The following is a 15,436-nucleotide window of genomic DNA, read 5'->3' as shown; positions in this document are numbered from 1 at the left end:
TTTGAAGCAGTATTGCTGTTACAAACAAATTGCTTAATTCTCCCTTAGTGGTTTCACCTTTTGGCCCTCATCCTAACACAAAATCGTAATTTGCAGGTTACATAAAATGCTGTGGGAAGATTAATTCTAAATTAAATAAGCCACTATTATTTAAAAATCGCCCAAGAAAATGTATGCATGTCATATACATAACAAAATTTAAAACTTGAATAAATAATGTGACATCAAACCACACCATCTTAAAATTTTTTCATATAATCTAAGGGATTTTGCAGCTACCTTAAAATAAGTCCTAAACAAAGAGAAGTAGCTTTACTTTCAGTACAGTTTGAGATTTGTCAATGACTTTAATAAAAGCAGGACTCAAATCTATAAACAGTATTCAAACACAATGAGAGAAGGCAGACATCTAACCATGCGGCTGACTCATCTCAAATAAATGGTATATGATTTAGAAAGTAATCATCATCTGTCTTCATACCCTTTCTTGAAAATAATGCAGTTTGAAGGAGTTTTATCCAAATATCACTACTCTAGAAATCATAATGAAAAATATTCTGAAAGCATGACATCAGAATACATGTCTGAAAGTCCACAGAAATTTTCTCTGGAAGATATACTGAGCAGCAGGTTTGAAGACAGGCTTAACATTTAATAGCTGTCTATTAAACATAAAGGAATATAGACCAGAATGCTAGCAAAAATCCCAAAAATAATAATAATAAAAAATCAATGCAACAATACTACACTACTACTACACATTAACAAAGCAGTGTGCGAAGAAAGATTAAATTCACCAATAGTATTGCAGCCCTAATGGTTCAGTGGGTAGGATACAAAACTGGAAATTCCTGCATGGAGAGAAAACAGGGAGTTTTGTTGACTTGCAAAGGAGTTCACCCTATCAGGACAAGGAAGGCACGTGAATATACAGAGAATTAAAACACAAATATTGTTGAGATTTATCCTGAATAATTTTAAAAATGAATAAGATTTTCAAAGATTTCATGAATTTTATGACACCAGTTTTGGCCAGGAAGGAAGTAATTTCTCATCTCCTGATACAGTTTTATGGCAGTGACTTTTACAGGAGCACAGAGCAATCAAAAGCAATTGTCACAACCTAGGCAGATCTGCTGACCTAAAATAGAAAGGGATGTCATTTATAAAATAAAGTGCTGTCTGAATAGCTGTCAGCAGTCTGCAGAGACAACTAAGTCACACTGATGTGCGTTGCTGAATGATGGCTAGAAGGAGAATAAATAGGGGATAGGGTAGGGGGAGGCAGGGATGGAGATGGGATATGGTGGCCCAAGGAGCACTGGAAGGAAAAGATGCAATGCCACAGCATAGCAGATGATATTCTGGTTTGAGAACTCTTTGCCTTCCACTTAATTCTCTTTTATTTCATACACAGAGGAATGTCTGGGTCATAGCACCCTAGGGTATGTTCAAAAACCCTATAGGTGTAAGTGAGAAGGCAGGTATGCACAACAGCATGACATCCCTAAAGCACTGATCTTTAACTTCATTCACACCCTTCAGACCATTGGTCACTTTAGAGTTTCTGAGCATCATGAGTATTTAGGTCCATGACAGGTACTCAACAGGGACATACAGAATGGCACAGAGACCATTGGTATGAAACTCTGCGATGCTTTGAGATATCACACAAAGAAAATACTGCAGTGTTTTAACAAAAAATACCTTCCAAATTATTTTGGGGAGAAATTCAAGGCAGTGAATCTGATTACCTAACCTCATGTTAATCTAGGCCATTCAACAGCCTTCAATTCTTTCAGCTATGCCCATCTCATTTTCTGCCTCCTCCATTTGTTCCAAGCAGTCTGTTTTTTTCTAGTTTGATCACTTTCTCTCTTTGCTTTACTGTCTTCTACATAATAGTAGGAGTACAAATGAGGGAAAAAACAAGACCTGTTTCACTGTAATATTTTTCATTTAAGGACTGCTTTATATGTTTATGCGAATGAAATTGAAATCTGAATAAAATTGAGTGTGTTCTGTTTAAGTTTATAGAAAAGTCCTAAAAATAACAGAAGGAATAATTTTCCAGTTGACATAGCATAGAGATCTCAGGCTCTCAGATATGAACCTTCACACACCTCAGAAAGAATGATTTTCCAAATCATTGGAAATAGTAGACTCCAATGCCTGTCTGCAAAATCAAATGAACAACAGCAAGGTAAGGTGATTTGATTTCCCTCAAATTAAAATATTTCAATAACTGGGCATTTTTTAAAGTTTTAACATAGATTTCTATTGCACTTGTCAAATAACACTCTTCCCCAGCATGCATTCCAGTGTGGCATATGGGAAACAGGCAAAGACATAAGGGCATATATTGTAACAGATACAGTGGATGTGGCTGTAAAGACACAGGTGTTCCCATGTCATTTCAGGAGCAGTGCCAACATTGCTCACTGCAATATAAACAGATAAATTCTGTAAAAATAATAAAATTTCTAGATGTTTCTATTCTAAAAAAACCCAAATATGCGAGATGGAATTTCCTCATGTACAACATCTGTTAGAAATTCCATTCAGCTCTTCTGTTGCTATGCAGCATGAACACGTCAAAAAGGTCCAAGAGCTGAGTCTCCTGCACAACCAGTTCCTGAAGCAGTAGGATAAAGACAAGGGCCAACAGTCAAACTGAGCTTCACAAGCATTTTTCCTGTTAAAAGTGACTGGCTGGCAAAGCACCATAGCATCATTCTTTACTGATGACTCCATTTACAAATGGAGGAAGTATCCCAACATCCCAGTAAAATACAGATAAAAAAGTTTGCAAGGGTACTTTATCTAACAAAAAAAAAAAAAAAATCTTCCACCTCCAGCCAAAGCAGTTGGCAACTTCAATGATTTTTATAATATAAGTATTCCACAGTATTCCATAATTTCAAATGCATTTTTAAAAATAGCATTACTCTGGTTTTCCAACAAGAGGACTTGCTGGCAAGTAATTTAAAGTTTCTGCAGTGCTCTACAGTCTGTGTTGCTCTTAAGTATTAGGAATATAATGTGTTTGTTTTTTTTCTGTGTATCTGTGTACTGAAAGTGAAGAAATCTGTAATATAGCAGCTATTTGAGATCTATAAATTATACAATATATATCCTCGGATGGCAGATTTTGCCACTGCTCTAGTCCAATACTAAGTTAAATAAAACCAATTTTTTAACTAAGAATAATTATATTGTTTCACAGCAACAAGTATCAGTTTATACTTTTAGTTGAGTGAAATTGCTTTCGTGTTTGTTTGTTGGTTTCTTTTTTTTTTTTTTTTTAAAGGAAGTCTCAAAAGCACTGAGAGAAATGAACGGTAGCTTAGCTATGCAAGACCCATTATCTGACCTCCAAGACTAGGAAAAAACAGGCACCAACAAGTTGGGGTGTCCCTCCTGGTCTCAAAACATCCTGAAGATGAATGTGTCATCTTTTGTTTTAGTGAAGAACTGGCAGTTAATATCCAAAGCAAAAGTTCTAATAGGCATGTTCTTTCACATTACCTAAACTGAAGGCAAATTATGACCTTGCCTTAGGGCATGAGTAACATTCTTTTTTCCTAAGATGAAAATAAAAATAGTATTGCCAGCTTTACTTTCCAGAAGAGGATGATCAGTCGCCACTGAAAACCTTCCTGGTCTACATGTGTGAAATAACGTAGGTCAGGAAACAGTCAATGGCAAAGCCTTTCAGAAAAGTTACCAGCAAATGAAACGTGGGAAGGAAAAAGGGGGCCTGTGATTTCTCATCCGTTCAGCCTTTCAAATGTGTGGGCTGCTGTTTAAGGTAGAACTGAGACAAACAGCTAGTTAGAGATCAACTTCATAGCTATGTTCCTTTTGAAGACCAGTTCTCAGGTCAAACCCAAGGATGGAATAGCTGCTCACAGAACAAAGACACACCCTGCCTCAGCCTGTTGTCTTCTCTTTCAGTCACTGTGACAGAGAGAGGGCACAAGGGACCCATGCCAGTGGCCCTCACTTTGTGCTCCCTCCCAGGTACATCAAGGTGTGGCATCCCAGCTTCCCCCTGCTCACTGACTGAATGTGTTGGCTGCAGCTGGCTGGCCTGAGCTGCACCGCTGTGCTGCTCCTCTCTATCAGGTCAGCAGAGCAAGAGAAGAGCCTGTGGCATTCCACTTCACCCACAGATTTACAGTAAAACAGGATCCTGTTAAAAAGCACACTGGCCTACTATGACATATTTTGATCTCAATACTCTAATACACTTTTCCATTTGAGCTTTTACATGCCTTGGTTTCCTGGAGTTGCACTAGAGCCTGCTGAGACAGGAGCTTGCTGGGGACCAGGATGTCATGCTGGAGAGTGATTAGGTTTTTCTGTGAAAAAGTAGTTCTGCAGAAGGGAGGAAACCTTCCCTTTATTCATCCACAACGTGGGGACTGAAGAAACAAAAATTATTTTACTTGGCTTCTTACTTCCTCAGCCTACACAAATGCAAGATTCCCCAGTTATTATCACATCCCAACCATGCAAAAAGTTTCATTTTTTCTTTTCCATAGATAAAGGATATACACCTCCTACCCTGCACCATTCTAGATTAAAAGGCAGTTTTCGGGAACTTCTAACATTATTTCTTGTTGTCCACTCAGCTATGCAACTTTTCCTTTTGGATTTAAGCTTCCTTTGAGGACTGGCTTCTTTTTTGCTTTTAAGGATAAAAGGCATTCAAAGATGAATAAAAATACAAAAATCCTCTTAGAAAAACACTGTCAAGGCTGGCCAAAGTCCAATTAGATAGAAGGCCATTTGCTGCCCTTCCTTGAATCCAGAGAAACTATACTAATATGGAGAGATTTTCTCTGGAAAGACATAAATAGCATTTAGTCACCAGGCCTCATTTTGTTTAGTGCTCATCTCTGTCTGTATGATCCCTCCCCGGCTGCTCACTTAAATTATCCAGTGGAGCAGCTTATCCAGTGGAGCAGGAAGAGTATTAAAATTCTGGGGTTTTCTATGTCCTCCAAGTCCTGTCAGCTCAGAAAACCTCTCTGCACACAAGGGAAATAAAAGCCAAATACAAAGCACACATCTGTCGGCTCTCAGGAAAAATCAGTTTCCCCTGTTGCTATTTCTGTGTCCTCCTTGGACAGTAATTTCTAAATTAAGTAGCCACTACATAAAATTAAAACCAGTTCTAAGAGCTACAGAAAACAATAGGCTTAAGTGATATGGCTTATAGAGTGAATGCTATAGTCCTAGGGACCCAGAATACCTGGGATCTCTCTTGGCTCTGTCTAGATCAACTCTGTGATCTTGGACATGTCCCTGCTCATTCTGGTGATAGCTCTTCCACACTATTTAGCCAGCAAACCTTCTAACAAAGTCCCATCACATGACAAGAGTGTGCAGGGTCCCAGTCCAGCAGAGTTACATCTCTGCAAAATGCTGGCAATCATCTCTGAAAAAATTAGGCATCTGCTTTTAAAGCACCTATGTCAGACTTCAACTTTTTTGCTCCTGATGATATGAGAGTGGGAGAACAAAGGTTTTTTTTTTTTTCCAGTGGTATAAAGGAGTGGAAGACTGGCTGAAACAAGGAGATGAGATCCTAGCAGGTTCCTCACAGAAGGAATACTTCAAGCAAGCTCCAGTGTACTACTGTATCTCCCACACACTAGGCATGACAGGGAATGAAAGAAGGCATAAAAAGCAGGAAAGAATGCATGAGTATCAAAAAGTCTGATCAGAGCCTCTCATATTGAATGCATGAGATTTATCAAGTGCCAGTGCAGTCAGTGGGCTGCATGTCACTCGATGCTGTCAAACTGGGGCTATTGTTTTCACAAGCTCAGACCAGTGGAAATACATTGAATGTGTATCATTGTCTCTCTCCACAAGCTGAGGACCTGACCTGACCTGACCAGAGCAGAAAAAGAGCTGCAATGAGAATGTAACCCTCAAAGAATGAATTTATTCCATTGATTTAAATGCATTACATAGGCACACCTTTGCACACATATAAGGCCAGATTTCTCACTTTCCCAAATGGTAAATGCTGTAGTTGCACTTATATAAAGCAAGCATAACTGGAAATCAGAAGAACCCAACTGCTCAATTTAGAGTTGTATTTATTTTTGCTGACTTCCTTGAAAGCAAAGCAGCTCTTGTCAGACTATGGTTTCGGGTCATTGACGTTATATGAAAAGGAGGCGAGTGTGCGCCAATCAGTGGGCAGTCTGTGGCTGCCATCTGGTGGGTAAATGTAAAAATTACATAAGGAAATAAAGAAATACTTCCATCTCTCGATCCTACTTTTTAAAACTGCATTTTTAAAGAATATGTGTGTATTATCTGTTTATTTTATTTAGGGGTTAGTAACATTAGGGGTTAGTAACATTTAGGGGTTAGTACGAGATATTCCAAGAGTCATTATTTACATATGCAAGTTGTCAGGAGTTTAATTCTCCTATTTTACCTTTTGCTTCCAGAAGTCATCAATTATTTTGTTCTCCCTCCCCGTCCCTCATGTAACTTATGCTTTGAAGTCTAGCTCTAAAAAGACTTGCTATAAAAAGCTATAAAAAGTAGTTGCATATAGAAGAGCAAGAGATTCTCATATGGTTCTCATCCTTTGTCTAGCAGAACACCAGCTCTGCAGGCACATCCCTAGATCCTATAGAATCTAAACAGTACTTTCAGACAATTACAGAAAGTGTTGATTGGTTGTGACGTCCAGGAGGCTCATACTGAGGAGGCCAAGAGCACCAGAAGAGGGGAAGATATGCACATTGTGAGGAAGTCTAATGTCTGAGGTTTAATATAGGATACAATTCTATGAAACTCAGGATGCAATTCTATAAAACTTATGTAGGATAGATTGCTTGCTTTCACTTCCCCATCAAAACCCTTTCAATTTAGGGCTGTTCCACTTACATTTTCAAAACAGCATTCATTCTCCCCAGCTTCCCTATTTCTATGCTGTCTTTTCAATAACTTTGGCTTGTTCCAACAGAAGAATAAGTTGCTATTGGAAACATTTCTTTTCAACCGCCTTCTGTAGAACTGTCTGAAGGATTCACCCTGGGGTTCAGAATGTAGAACACAATTTCTCCAAGGAATCAATGAAATATTGTAAGTCTGACTGTATTTAAACTCCTCAGGTGAGAGAGAAATGCTTACACATTTTGATAAAATACTCATGTAAAGCCTTCAGTCAAATATATATGGTTACAGTGCCATATTTCACAGGCATCCTTACATCCTTACACAGGATGCAAGTGTGCCCCTGTAACACAAATTAATAATACAGCACGTGAAATCTCACATATGTTCCACATAGGAAAACTAATGCAATTTTATTCCAAAGATCACATTTATAGAATGGGATGCTAAATGTAGCAAATCTTCACAGCTACTTCTCAGCATCCAGAAATATCCAGTAAGTTCTCATCAACTTGTATATTTTTAGTAGTCTTTTAGCAAAAAAACCTAAAGTCTGCATCAATTTCACTGATCATCATCAGCTTCTGATGAGACACACTAAACTGATCGCCATACGTACCTACTGTCATACATCTTTTCACTTCAGTCTTCCACCATGGAGGTGCATGGAGGTGTTTGGTTTGCATTTCTCACACTTGTGAAGAGATCTTATTTCATGATAATGATATTCAGCAACGAAAACAGACTAAGACATGAATGGGACCTGATCTCCAGTGCCTGCCATTCACACAGAAAGAAATAAAAAGATAGACATGGCAGGTCTCCTCAGAGTCACTGTTTCCATTTACCTCATACTTGCAGGTAAAGAGGTAGATCTAATTTTAACTGAACCACAAAGGTTTAGGAATTATTAAGTTATCTCTTAACAAGACAAGAAGAAAAAGTATTTACAACTGAAGTAATCTTGTAGTGAGTGAGGGATGGAGTGGACCCTATAGAACCAATTTCATTCACCCTGAAAGCTGCCAGAATCTCATTTCAGTCAATTTAGTTTAATGCTTGTTTCAAGCTCCACTAGATGCATTTCCAACACAAAAAGGCTCAGCAGAAGAGGGTTTTTCTTACACTGCTGTGTAGGACAGCCAACGTGACTGAATTCTTGAAGTGAATTTTTTTCTTCAAACAGCATCAAATTCACTGACTGAACATGGAAAAACAGATGTTAGCACTTCCTTTTCACATAGAGTTTCAGAGAACTGATGACTTCTCTTTAGAGGTCAGGGCAGGAGAAGGCATTTTCCCCCTTACACTGCAGGACTTTCACAAGAGGTTTTCTAAAGAGTTGTTTATTTCTTGCCTTGCCTTTCTTCAGCTTCTGTCTTTAATCTGAACTCTGTCCTTTGCTCACATTTTTTTCTATAACTGCATATCCTTTTATTGCTCTCCCAATTGCCTTTTTTTATCAGGAGGTTGAGTGCACTTCAATTTGTCCTTCACATGGTGATCACAAAAAGTTCAGGAGTCTGATTTACTTGTGTATCATTCCAATTTCATGCCGGTGCGCTTTCTTTTTAAAAAGACTAGCAAGTAAAACTGCTGTGGTTCAGGCCAACACTACAGATTTGTATGCAGTACTAAAAATCATTCAAGTATTTAGGTGTCTGTTTGGGGGACAGTTTCTGGGCCACTGGAATATTCCTCAAGGAAAGATATTGCTTGAAATACACAGACAAATGGAGGGGAGGAAAATCCATGCCAATTTTTACTGACAGTGCAAATTATGATAAAGTAAGTGGAATTTTCTCTGGTAGCATTTCATTTTTCTACATGCACACAGTGAATAAATATCTTTGTCAAAAAATTTACCTTTCCAATAGCAGCAGTGGCCCATATAAAGAATTAGTTAGCTAATCAGTTATTAACTAATTAGCTAATTAGTTAATCAGTTAATTAGCTAATTAGTTAGCTAATCATATATATCATTAGTTAGCTGAAAGAATAATTTAGACATTAGGAATATTACAGTCTGGATTTGGAATATTGTAGTCTTATCACCAGGACATGGTGCTGAGAAATCAGAGAACTTTGTGTCTACTAAAATGACCTCAGATAAGTCAGAAAGGCTCTGCACTTCAGACTCTGTAAGGACTAAAAGAAGTATTGTGCATAAAGTTTTTCAAACAATCCAGGAAAAATGGCGCTAATGCAAAGTATTCTAATTTCTTTGTAAAATAAAAGGAATAAAAATAAATAAAGGAGCATGAAACCTTAAACCACAGAATTATCCCAAATAGGACAAAAACTGAAATAGGCCCCATAGACTTCTTGAACAAGTACTTATTTCTTACATCTGGCCAAAAAAATCCCACTGAGAATTATTAGCCTGTCATTTCTGAGAAAATAAAATTCACAACAGGAAACTGTTAAAAAAATAAACTTCATATTTTGCATTACGATGTAATCACACAACAAACACAAATGTCCATAACAGCAGTGCCTATTTTTAACTTGTTTTTAAAAGTTGAAGTCACTATGTCTTGTTCACCAACAGAATTGAAATGGTTTCCTGCTTCTGTCTACATATACTAAATCTCTTCCAGCTGCAATAGAAAATCTTAAAGAATAAGCAGCTAGAAGCAGACAAATAGCCAAAATGCATACAACAGTGATAATCACAGCAACAAAAGCATTCTGTAAAATTCCAAGAATACATGTTGGCTGACTGTGGCTCACTGTCAGTAAGAAGGATTATTTAACAGGCACTACAATTTAAGTGCAAATAAGCAGGAACAGAAAAAAAAAAAAAAAAGAAAAAAAAAACACCAAAAAACCCTCTTTTCTTTTGTTCCTGTAGCATGAAAAAGCTGGAGCATTTGTAGGCTTCAGCACATTCCAGTGCAGCTTTGAGTAAAGCAAAAATGGTCAGGATGCTCATCTTAAGGCAGCTTCAACATGACTAAACTGCAGTTTATTGATTTCTCAGAAAGGCTCATATTTTGATATTAGCTATGCTCTAACATCTGAGAGAATTTCCATACATACATTATTCTGCTTCATCCTCCTTGTTTTCCACGCTGGCACCCCAGTCTTCAGCAAAAGAACAACAAAAAAATGTACTTTACATACTTCCAGTATGGATCATTGTCCTGGGAAGGCAAAAGCTGAACACAGACACAGAAGAATTTCTGTATATTTCTGTAAAAACTTGTTCTGAAGGTGTAAAATTATTCAAGGCAATTCAGCCATGGTGGAGTCAACTCTGCAGTAACAAGAGGCCATTTCTGTTCTCACGGTGCATTAATACAGGGCACCTTGAGCTGATTTAACATTCTGATGCCAGAAAAGGGGAAGATACTCCCTGGTTCATGTTTTGTCACATATGAAGCTTGTCTGACTTGTCCATATACCAAATCAACACCAAAATCCAGCAGTAAAGTGAAGTTGATAGCAATAAATACTCTTCTGTGCCATAATGATGAAACCTAAAGAATTAATTCAAAAGCAGTCCAGTGAGTACAACAATTGGAAGAGAACAGAGTTGTGAAGCCAAGAGCAGTAGTAACAGCAAAAGCTCTTAATTCAATATGAAAAGCTTTTAAATCAGCAGGGCACCTTCCCTTAGCTTTATATCCCTGCACCTTGCAGCACTGGGGTTCCTGTTACAACTGGTTACATTTGTGAATTTCCTCTCCTCTCTCTGTGTGTGGCACAGATCCTCATGGGCCTTTATGCTAGCTCACAGTACCTTCATCTTCCTCATTTCACCAATGAGTGTACTACCCCAAAATGTTGTACTGTTTGAAAAAGCAAACTCTCTTCTGCAAATACATGGATATTTACTTCTGTGACCTCTGTAGAAGTTAATGTTTCAGCATTTCATTAGGAAACCCCACAAGATGGGGGCACAATTATTTCAGACACAGTAACAAGTATCACCATTCAAGACAGAAGGGAGTCAACAAAAGAGGCACCTGGACAGGTAGTTACTATGGCAAATTCATTACCTTTTCCTTTAGGTTGTAAAAACTGATTCCCTTGGAGACCTTTAAGAGCTGGGAGTGGAAGAAAGAGGATACAAAAGGAACCCAGAAGAGGAAAGGAAGACAAAATTAGTGAGCCATGACAGTAGAAAAGCAGTCCTGACCTGCTGCTTTTTTTGACAGTCACCAGAGTCACAGCAGAAGGAATCTTATCACAGCAAAAACTCCACAGATCTCCAAGCTCATAGCATAGGGTCAAGGTACAAATCCAACATATCAGGTAATAAACTGGACTACCAAGAATTCAAATCGAGGAGATAAGAGAAAAAAGGACAGACTTTTTTAGTAGGGTCCGTTTTGATAGGAAAGGAAATGATCTTAAACTAAACAAGGATAGATTCAGACTAGATATAAGGAAGAATTTCTTTGTAATGAGGACGGTGAAAGACTGGAACAGGTTGCTTAGGGAGGTTGTGGGTGTCTCATGCCTGGATAGATTAAAGCCAGGTTGGAAAGTGCTCTGAGCAACCTAGTCTAGTTGAAGATGTCACTGCCCATGGCAGCGGGGTTGGATGAAGTGGACTTCAAAGGTCTCCTCCAGTCCAAACTATTCTGTGAACCTATGATTCTAGGATTACTTAGTGCTTTAAGTAGACACAGAAGCAGTATTCTGATTTCTTTATACAGAGACCTGCAGGGAGAAAAATATTATGCAAACTCACATTTTCTTTCTAGTACATAGCCATATGTGGCACCTTGCAGAAAGAGATGTGTCAGAAACACTGTAGTGACTTGTGAAAATCAAAAGCAGCATGGTTTCTAGGCACCTTCAAAGTTTTATCTATGTACTTTCTAATGCAAATACAATGAAAAGAGTATATAGTATGGGAAAGGAAAACATGAGTTACAAACCTACTTATTATTTGCATGCCCTATGTGAATAAAAAGTGTAAAACTGATATTTTGAATTGTTTGAAAATATGAAGCTAGAATAAAGTGTAAGAAAAGGTTTCTAGGTGAAAAGTCTTCTAGCTTTCATTTCATGCTCTTCTATTGACATTTTACAACAATATATGAAATTTATTTCACTCATGAAATATATAACAATAACTTCTATACAAACTTAAAATTTAATTAGTGATTGTTTCTATAGCCTAATAGAGACTTGAAACTCGTTAATTTGGGGGTTTTATTTAATTATTTTTTTTTTTAGGAAATTATTTAATCCTATAGAACCCCTGTGAAAGAGGCAAGCGTTTTACTATCTGTTCATCAAATTTTTAACAGAGGAACAAAGAGAGGAACACAGACTTTAATGTTTACAAAGCAGCCCATGTATTAATTTACAAGCAACTCTCTATTAGCATTACAAAGTCATAGTAAAACATTAGAAGGGACCCCAGAAGGTCAATTCAGATGAACTCCGGCTCAAAACAGAGCTATGATCCAAGTTAGGTCAGGTGACACAAGGCTTTGTTCAGGTGTTTGGAGAAATTCCAAGATTTTTTATGCCACATTTTTTGGCAGCCTGTTTGAGTGCTCCCATGCTGAAGGCCCTGTTATCATGAAACTTCTTGTAGCTGTTTAAAAAAGGCTTGACCCATTTTCTCAGCTTTATAGAGCAGTCAGTAGCAGGTGACCCCCATGATGTCTCCTTGCTGACCTCCTCTTGAGCCCTGACATAATTCCACAGCAGAACTCCATCCATTTAAGCATCTTCTTTTCATGCACTCTCTCACAGTTAAAACTGTAACAAAGACTTGCAGCTACAAGAAAACACACCTTTATTTAGCAAGTTATAAAGGCTGGCCTCAGACACCACGGTAGTGTTACCTCCACACTAAAGCTGTTTCTCCAGTGGGTTGTAAATGACATAGCCATTTCCACTTTCTTTGTTTTCTGCCCTAAACAAAAGAATTTGGAAACTCCTAACTCAATCATCTGTCAAAATAGCTTTGTGACTCAGAGTAATGAAAGGCTACTGCAAAAACTGTCACAGAGACAACTTGTTCCCACCTCTTCCTAAGTCCCAAATCTGAGTAAACTCAGATCATACATTTAGTAGAAGAACCCTTCCCACAAATATTTCCAAGTGTTATGTACAGTAAATTACTGTGACAAAATTTTCACATGCTGGAGGGCTAGCAAAGAATACAGTTATTCAGTATATCTATAAAAGGAAAGTAACACAGAAGTTGAACTTACTGTATCTGTGCTTGAATAACACTTTAACATTCAAATAGATTCCTTAAAACCTTCAAGTAAAGATTCTACCATTGGTTGCAACTGGTCCTAAAGAAAACTGTGTTATGATAAAGAAGTGGATAATCCTAACCAAAACATTGCCTAAAATTTGCATCACAAAACCCAGTTTGTTTCTTCAAGCAGCTATATTGAAACACAAAAATTTTTATACATTCCTTGAATCTCAGAGATAAGAAAAATTATTTCCAGTACTTTCATTAGTAGAAGATTTTTCACAGAAAGAGGAGAAACACTAACTTTTCCTTATTTTGGTTTAGTGAAATGGCTTTGCCTACAAAGTGATCTATATGATCCTGTATAGAACAAGCATAATATTTATCACAATTGCCATTTACTCTTGAATAATTTTTTTTTTCTATGACCTTTGGCTGCTGCTATTGTATATTCAAAGTCCATAATGTGCTGCCCCAAGCTGCAGGCACACTGAAAAAACTATATATAAAACATGTCAAAGCAGTAATTCAGAACTTCTAAGTGGTGTGGGCAGGTCAGTTAATTTTAGGGTACTAAACACCTCCAAACTTTCAACAATATTCTCATGTCAATTTCCTCACTACTTCTTTCCATCTTGTTTCACTTGAAAAAGTGTGGCCATAAACCACCGGGATTGATTAAATCCCTCTGGAATATTAATCAAGAGTTAAGGTATGTTTTTGTTCAGTGCCTAGTCCCATGGTGCTTCATTAACCTAATTTCCAAGTGCTTCAAAACCAATTTACTGATCCAGGGGCTCTCCCAACGATGCCTTATGCCCAAAGGTGCCTTGGCCAAATTAATCTTTCTAATACCAGAAGACATGTTCATTCTTCAGCCTACTTAACACTGCCTTGGTTTCGTCATCCACCAGTGAATAGTGGAGGAGTAACAAATGCAGGCACAATGTGCAGGTAGAGGATGGGGAAGGAAAGTAAACTGCAGGGCAGAAGTAAAACCTTCCACCACGTGCATTTCCAAATTTATGTTCCCTATATATTATAGGGGAAAGCTGGGGATTCCAGAATGGTTTATACAACTGTCAATAAGCTGATGGCAACTTGTCAGGCTGATCTGAGTTTGACTTGACAATGTGACAGAGTACCCTGCTGAGAGTATCATAAGCAGGGCTTCAGCACAGCAGGGTCAGACTGCATATGATAATATAAAGTAGGAGACAGGACCAATATCACAAATATAGGCTTTTTTTCTTTCTGGCTGGTGATTTGCCAAAAATTTCAAAGTTGTATTATTGGTGTATTGCTTTTCAAAGGCAACACTCCTGTTTTCCACCGTAGCCCTCTAGTGCTCTTGTTCAAGATTTCCTGGCAGGATAGGTTCTGCAGATGAGGCAAGACAAAGTCCAATGTCTGGAATTCATCCTAGATTCAGGTTTTGTCTGCATCAGCAAGTAGCATGGCTCAGTAGGAGCAGTCCTGTAGAGTGCACAGTCCTTGTGCTGCTGCTGAGTACAGACTGCCTGTACTTCATGTGGACACAGGCAAAACACAACTTCAGACTTCTTGTGTTAAACATCAGCTGTCTCCCTAGCAGGCATCCAATAAAGGGTTCTGAGAAGGAAAATCCATGCAGAGCTGGTGAGATCACCTCTGCAGACAAAGCTCCACTTTGTTCACTGCCTTAAAGGTACACACTCGTCCCAAAGATGATGGCTGAACTGAATGGAAAGGTTTTTCCAAAATCATACAGTGATAATTTTAAGAGGTGGGAAAAAAGACACCAGCAAAGTCAAAAGTAGACAAAGTTTCAGCCTTGTCCTCAAACTGGCAGCTGGGTGCACCCACTGTCTTTGGGGCTGTGCCTCCCTAAAATGGAAGGAAACACAGGGCATGGAGATACATGGTAATCAACCCACCTTCACAGGCGCACATATCTCTCTGAAAAGTCTTTATAGCCTGTCAGAGTGTGTTAGGTACTGGAGTAAAATGTTTCTTAAAATGTATCTTTTAAAACATTGTCGTTTACATTTCTTCCCCCTCAGCTTTCCCTTGCTGGTGTTGCCCGCTCTGGTGCATGGGTTGTGGAGGATGGCATGGCACCACACATTGTGACAAATCCGTGGCAAACCAGGTGTGGAAGCCATCGCTCTGCGTTCTCACTGCCCTTTGTAGTCAATCAAAAGAACTGTGTGCCCAAGTGGCCAAAAAGGCCAGTGGCCTCCTGGCCTGTATCATTAACAGTGTGGTCAGCAGGAGAGGGAAGTGATCATCTCCCTGCACTCAAACCTTGAAGATCAAACCTTGAATCCTGTGTCCAGTTCTGGGCCA

This window comes from Pyrgilauda ruficollis, unplaced genomic scaffold (assembly GCF_017590135.1).
Source record: "Pyrgilauda ruficollis isolate IOZ18807 unplaced genomic scaffold, ASM1759013v1 scaffold60, whole genome shotgun sequence".
Taxonomy (NCBI): Eukaryota; Metazoa; Chordata; class Aves; order Passeriformes; family Passeridae; genus Pyrgilauda; species Pyrgilauda ruficollis.
This window is presented reverse-complemented; position numbering follows the sequence as displayed.